The sequence below is a fragment of the Xenopus tropicalis genome, chromosome 8 (genome assembly GCF_000004195.4).
Source record: "Xenopus tropicalis strain Nigerian chromosome 8, UCB_Xtro_10.0, whole genome shotgun sequence".
Classification (NCBI taxonomy): domain Eukaryota; kingdom Metazoa; phylum Chordata; class Amphibia; order Anura; family Pipidae; genus Xenopus; species Xenopus tropicalis.
Window position 1 is genome coordinate 118,377,379 of NC_030684.2, and position 6,000 is coordinate 118,383,378.

At 48.5% G+C, this 6,000-nt stretch overlaps 3 non-coding genes across 3 annotated transcripts; all 3 read left to right on the forward strand.

Annotated features, from left to right (window-relative positions):
• The first annotated feature begins 174 nt into the window (after window positions 1-174).
• LOC116407280 lies at window positions 175-363 on the forward strand. Its single transcript, XR_004220241.1, has one exon. It is a non-coding gene; the product is annotated as a U2 spliceosomal RNA (small nuclear RNA).
• A 508-nt stretch (window positions 364-871) lies between these two features.
• Window positions 872-1,062, forward strand: LOC116407184. The gene has a single exon (XR_004220145.1). It is a non-coding gene; the product is annotated as a U2 spliceosomal RNA (small nuclear RNA).
• A 507-nt stretch (window positions 1,063-1,569) lies between these two features.
• On the forward strand, window positions 1,570-1,760 carry LOC116407275. Its single transcript, XR_004220236.1, has one exon. It is a non-coding gene; the product is annotated as a U2 spliceosomal RNA (small nuclear RNA).
• The last annotated feature ends 4,240 nt before the right edge of the window (window positions 1,761-6,000 follow it).

The window sequence follows — 6,000 nt, forward strand, 5'->3', positions numbered from 1 at the left end:
GGGCTGTAGAAGATATCCGAGATGCTGTAATGTGGGGCTGTGTGTGTGAGGTGGGGTTGGGGTTTTGGGGGGAGGATAGTGTAGGTGCAGGAGGAAGCGTTATGGCCCCTCTCTCTCCCCATGGAGGTAGAGCAAGCGAGGATCTGGGCCCGTCGGTGCGTGCGAATTCGGGTTATCGCTTCTCGGCCTTTTGGCTAAGATCAAGTGTAGTATCTGTTCTTATCAGTTTATATCTGATACGTCCCCTATCTGGGGACCATATATTAAATGGATTTTTGAACAGGGAGATGGAAGAAGAGCTTGCTCTGTCCACTCCACGCATCGACCTGGTATTGCAGTACCTCCAGGACCGGTGCACTCTTCTTATCCAGTTTGAAAAAATCAGAACAAGCTCGAATCTGCAGCAGCAGCACAACAAGTGCAAAGAAACAGCAGCAACAAGCAGCCCAAGGAAGGGGAAAAAAGAACTTTGCAAGACTTTGCAGGAGACAGTTTGCTGTTAATGTCGTCATCCGCCGTTGTTTGGTGTGATGCCCTTTCAGCCGGGACTCGTTGCAGGAGCTCGTTGTGTGCTTGATTGTGTGCGCCAGAAAGAGGCGGGGTATGTAAATGTTGGCTTCTGGGAGAGTGGTGAAGTTGCTGTTGCGGTGCTGAGTGGTCGTCGGCTGCAGCCCGCAAAGAGACCAGAGCCAGAGAAGGGCTGTAGAAGATATCCGAGATGCTGTAATGTGGGGGCTTGTGTGTGAGGTGGGGGTTGGGGTTTTGGGGGAGGATAGTGTAGGTGCAGGAGGAAGCGTTATGGCCCCTCTCCTCTCCCATGGAGGTAGAGCAAGCGAGGATCTGGGCCCGTCGGTGCGTGGCAATTCGGGTTATCGCTTCTCGGCCTTTTGGCTAAGATCAAGTGTAGTATCTGTTCTTATCAGTTTAATATCTGATACGTCCCCTATCTGGGGACCATATATTAAATGGATTTTTGGAACAGGGAGATGGAAGAAGAGCTTGCTCTGTCCACTCCACGCATCGACCTGGTATTGCAGTACCTCCAGGACCGGTGCACCTCTCTTATCCAGTTTGAAAAATCAGAACAAGCTCGAATCTGCAGCAGCAGCACAACAAGTGCAAAGAAACAGCAGCAACAAGCAGCCCAAGGAAGGGGAAAAAAGAACTTTGCAAGACTTTGCAGGAGACAGTTTGCTGTTAATGTCGTCTCCGCCCGTTGTTTGGTGTGATGCCCTTTCAGCCGGACTCGTTGCAGGAGCTCGTTGTGTGCTTGATTGTGTGGCCAGAAAGAGGCGGGGCTATGTAAATGTTGGCTTCTGGGAGAGTGGTGAAGTTGCTGTTTGCGGTGCTGAGTGGTCGTCGGCTGCAGCCCGCAAAGAGACCAGAGCCAGAGAAGGGCTGTAGAAGATATCCGAGATGCTGTAATGTGGGGGCTTGTGTGTGAGGTGGGGGTTGGGGTTTTGGGGGGAGGATAGTGTAGGTGCAGGAGGAAGCGTTATGGCCCCTCTCTCTCCATGGAGGTAGAGCAAGCGAGGATCTGGGCCCGTCGGTGCGTGCGCAATTCGGGTTATCGCTTCTCGGCCTTTTGGCTAAGATCAAGTGTAGTATCTGTTTCTTATCAGTTTAATATCTGATACGTCCCTATCTGGGGACCATATATTAAATGGATTTTTGGAACAGGGAGATGGAAGAAGAGCTTGCTCTGTCCACTCCACGCATCGACCTGGTATTGCAGTACCTCCAGGACCGGTGCACCTCTCTTATCCAGTTTGAAAAATCAGAACAAGCTCGAATCTGCAGCAGCAGCACAACAAGTGCAAAGAAACAGCAGCAACAAGCAGCCCAAGGAAGGGAAAAAGAACTTTGCAAGACTTTGCAGGAGACAGTTTGCTGTTAATGTCGTCATCCGCCCGTTGTTTGGTGTGATGCCCTTTCAGCCGGGACTCGTTGCAGGAGCTCGTTGTGTGCTTGATTGTGTGCGCCGAAAGAGGGCGGGCTATGTAAATGTTGGCTTCTGGAGAGTGGTGAAGTTGCTGTTGCGGTGCTGAGTGGTCGTCGGCTGCAGCCCGCAAAGAGACCAGAGCCAGAGAAGGGCTGTAGAAATATCCGAGATGCTGTAATGTGGGGCTTGTGTGTGAGGTGGGGGTTGGGGTTTTGGGGGAGGATAGTGTAGGTGCAGGAGGAAGCGTTATGGCCCCTCTCTCTCCCATGGAGGTAGAGCAAGCGAGGATCTGGGCCCGTCGGTGCGTGCGCAATTCGGGTTATCGCTTCTCGGCCTTTGGCTAAGATCAAGTGTAGCTTGCTACAGGAGAGATTAGCCAGGGGGTATCCAAGTTCCCTCGCCGCTCGGCCTAGGGGCATCGTCTCTTCGGAGACTTTAAGCCCTTGCTGCTATTGGGGCGTGAGTGTTTCTGAGGGTAACGAGTTGCGATCGACAGGCGGACGGTATGCGTGCGGCCTAGAGGTAAGACCTATTTTGTGCCATCTTGCTTGCGGAAGCTGATTGGTCACCACTTGGCCTTGGCTGGGCGTCAAACCTCAGTCTTGGTATTTGGGTACCCCCTTGCTTGGCCTCGGGACATCGTTTTTTTCTTAAAAGCTTCAGTCCGTGCTGCTTTTGGTAAGGGGCCAATCCCGGATAACAAGGAAGTGACCTTTTGGGTGAAGTGACAGGGTTGTTTGCAGGTAGGTTTTAGACTCGCGGTTGTCAAGGAGCTTCCAAGATGCCGGTTTCTTCGAGTTTCCACCTGGGGAAACTCGCATCAGGAATACCTTCCGTATCGAGGTGGAGGAGAAACATCGCCCACAGAAGGACCTGAAATTCATCGTCCAGGAGGTTCTGTTTGGGATACTCCGCCTCAGGAGTGAAGATATTCTTTGTCTTCAGGACCAGGAACGGCGAGGGGTGTATACCATCACCTGCACCACTCAAGCCTGCTGCGAGAACATCTATGGCAGAATTTCTAATAAAAGTCTACAGGATGGAAGGCTCGACGGCCGCCTGAAATTCTGTTTGCTTTACGGTGACGAGGATGTGCCTTTGGTTATCCATTTGTACAATCCTCATATCGATACGTCGGAAGTAGTCACCTTCTCCGAACGCTACTGTTCCGAAGTGCGTTTTTCACATAAGGTGAAGAATGCAGGCAAACTTCTGGAACGGGAAAAGGAAATTCTTTGTTAAGTTCCGGCGGGATGCTGAAGGCATCGGTGGTTTTAAGCGCCCGCCTTCGAATTTCCTTATTGGCAGAAGTAGGGCTACCTATTTTATTCGGGGATGCCTTCTTCTTCTGTCGTAACTGCCTTTTGTTTGGGCATACACAGGACGCGTGTCCTGAAGAGCGCATGATCCGGTGTAACAAATGCGGGCAACCGGGTCATATAGCATCTCTGCATGCCGAATGCAGGTGCTTTGCAATTTGTGTGGCCAGGCCGGCCACATATACAAAGACTGCCCCAGCAGGGCCAAAAAGAAGGCGACCTATGCGGAAAAGGCTGCGATGCCTCTAGTTCCTTCGGGATCCGAGCAAAGGCAGCGGCGGTAGCTGGCCCAGCGAGGACGGTCCCAAGCAGACACGAGTCGGGTAAGTCTGACGGAAAACCGACAGGACCCAAGGGGGTGCCTCCTGTTGAGGAGCCTCTGTTGCGGTCTTTGGCGCCCGGAGAAGTCGGTCTCCAGTTCAGAGCAAGGACGGACTGTGGTCTGCTATAGTCCATAGCAAAAGTTGCAGATTCGTGCAGAGTGGGGCACCCAAGCAGGATTTCATTGCCCCTAGGGCAGTGGATGCTGCAAAGGGAGGCCAAGTGCGAGCCGTAGGGGATCGTTAAGGGAACCGGAGCAAAGGCTGATGACCATGCCGGTGGTCAGTCCTGTAAAGATGGTTCCTGATACCCTTAAAAAAAGCAGAGATCCAGAGGGTTACAAGTTGTTCATCACGGGAAGAAGAACAAGAGGCTGCCAGGTCTGCCGACAGGCAGACTGATACTTCGGGAGATTCTGAGACAGAGCGGTCTGGCTCGGGTCTTCCAGAGATATGAGCGTGACGGTTTAGCGAAACCCCTCTTGTTCTTCTGAGAGTGCGATCGGAGGTGGCAGTCGTCCTGCGGAGAAAAGATTGGTGGCGATGGTGTGGAAATCCGAAGGGTACGTCGGTTGGATCCAACTCCAGTGAGGGAGAAGTCAGGGCTCGAACGGAGGTGAGATACACGTCCGCGTCGGACGCCGGTCAATATCGGTGAGTTCGGGTCTCCTGGGGAAGGAGATGTGAATCGCTGGGAATCTCTGGTGGAGAAGGATCGGAATCCGAGATGGAGGATACACCCACGTAAACTGCTAGATGAACTGCCTTAAGATTGCATCTCTCAATGTGAGATCTTTAAAGGGTTCTGCTCGCAGAGCCGCTTTTATTTTCATACTTGAGACATCTGGACTTTGATCTTTGCTTATTACAGAGTGCGGAATTGACAATGCTATGGACTACAGTTTTTTAAAGAAAGACTGGAACTGGGGCCCATCCGTTGGCTGGGTCAAATGAGAACAAAACTGCTGGGGTTAGGTTTATATGCCGTGGCTCTAATATTACGATTCAGACTGTGACCGGAAATAGAGCCCGGCAGAGCTATTTTATCCATTTATGTTTTTAATGGATTTTATTTCCGCGTTTTAAATGTGTATGCCTCGGCCGATAAGCAAGAAAGGGCCGAACTTTAGAACTTGTACCATTGTTTTGCGTAGGGTCTACTCCTCTGCTTGTGGGCGGTGATTTCAATTGTATTAGGGTTGGTGAAAAAAGGCAGGGGGGTGACCCTAACCGTAAGGATAGAACCCTCTTATCTGCTAAAAATTTTACGATGATGATTTTAAACTTAAGATGTTTGGAAGGTTTTATCTCATACAGATCCTGGTTTACTGGTCGGAATGGGCAGAATTTCTTCGAGAATTTGATTTTATGTTTATCTGACCTTTTTAACCTTTAAATGCATTCTTTAGACAATGTGTTTTCAGAACCAAAACTTTTACTTTTCCAGGTCAATATTTTAAGGGGAAAGAAAGTGGATAAAGGCTTTGGAGGCTAAATGTACAACTTCTCGAAGATGACCAGATCTGTAAGCGGTTTGTGCGGACCTACCGAAGTGGCAGTTGACTCGCGATCCCCACAGTTCATGCTATGTTGGTGGGAGGGCACTAAACCAAAAAAGAGATTTTTTTATTAAGGCAGGTAAGATGGTTGCTAAAAAGAAAAAACAATGGTTTTATGTTTTAAATACGCGGATGCAACTCTTTTAAATTACGTGATGTTGATGTGGATGTTGATAATGATTTGTTGGTTTTAAAAGCGAATTAAGAAGTGCCTAGAACAAAAGGGTAAGAAAATCATTTTTAAACTCCATGTAAAGCACTTAAGAAGAAGGCGGAAAAGTGCTCCAGATTCTTTTTTAAGAAAATCCGGGGAGAAAAGAGACCCTATTTTATCTTTGAACGGTGCTACTTCTATGACTGATATTTTAAATACTGCTTTTAATTTTTATCAACTCCTTTTTAATGAGAAATGTATTGACGAATCCCTTTTAAATGACTGTCTTAATGTTTTAGAGCCTAATTTAAGTGTTTTAGATCAGGAGGTTTTAACCATGATTGTTACTTTGGAAGAACTTTTTAAGGCGGTTTTAAAAAGTTTTTCATCTGGGAAAGCCCTGGCGAAGATGGTCTGCCGATTGAATTTTATTTACGGTTTTGGGATATTTTAAAAGATGATTTGTTTTTATTGTATCAGAAGCTTTTAAGGTTGATGTTTTACCCCCCTCATGGAGGAGGGGCATCGTATCTTTGCTTTTTAAAAAAGGGGACAGAGAGAGACTTGAGAATTTTAGACCTATTACCTTGTGATGTCGATTACAAAGTCATGGCAAAATTAATTTCTTTTAACGTGTTAAGCCATTTTTAAATGTTTTAATCCATCCCGATCAAGGTGTGTGGGGTTCCCGGGAAGAACCATGGCG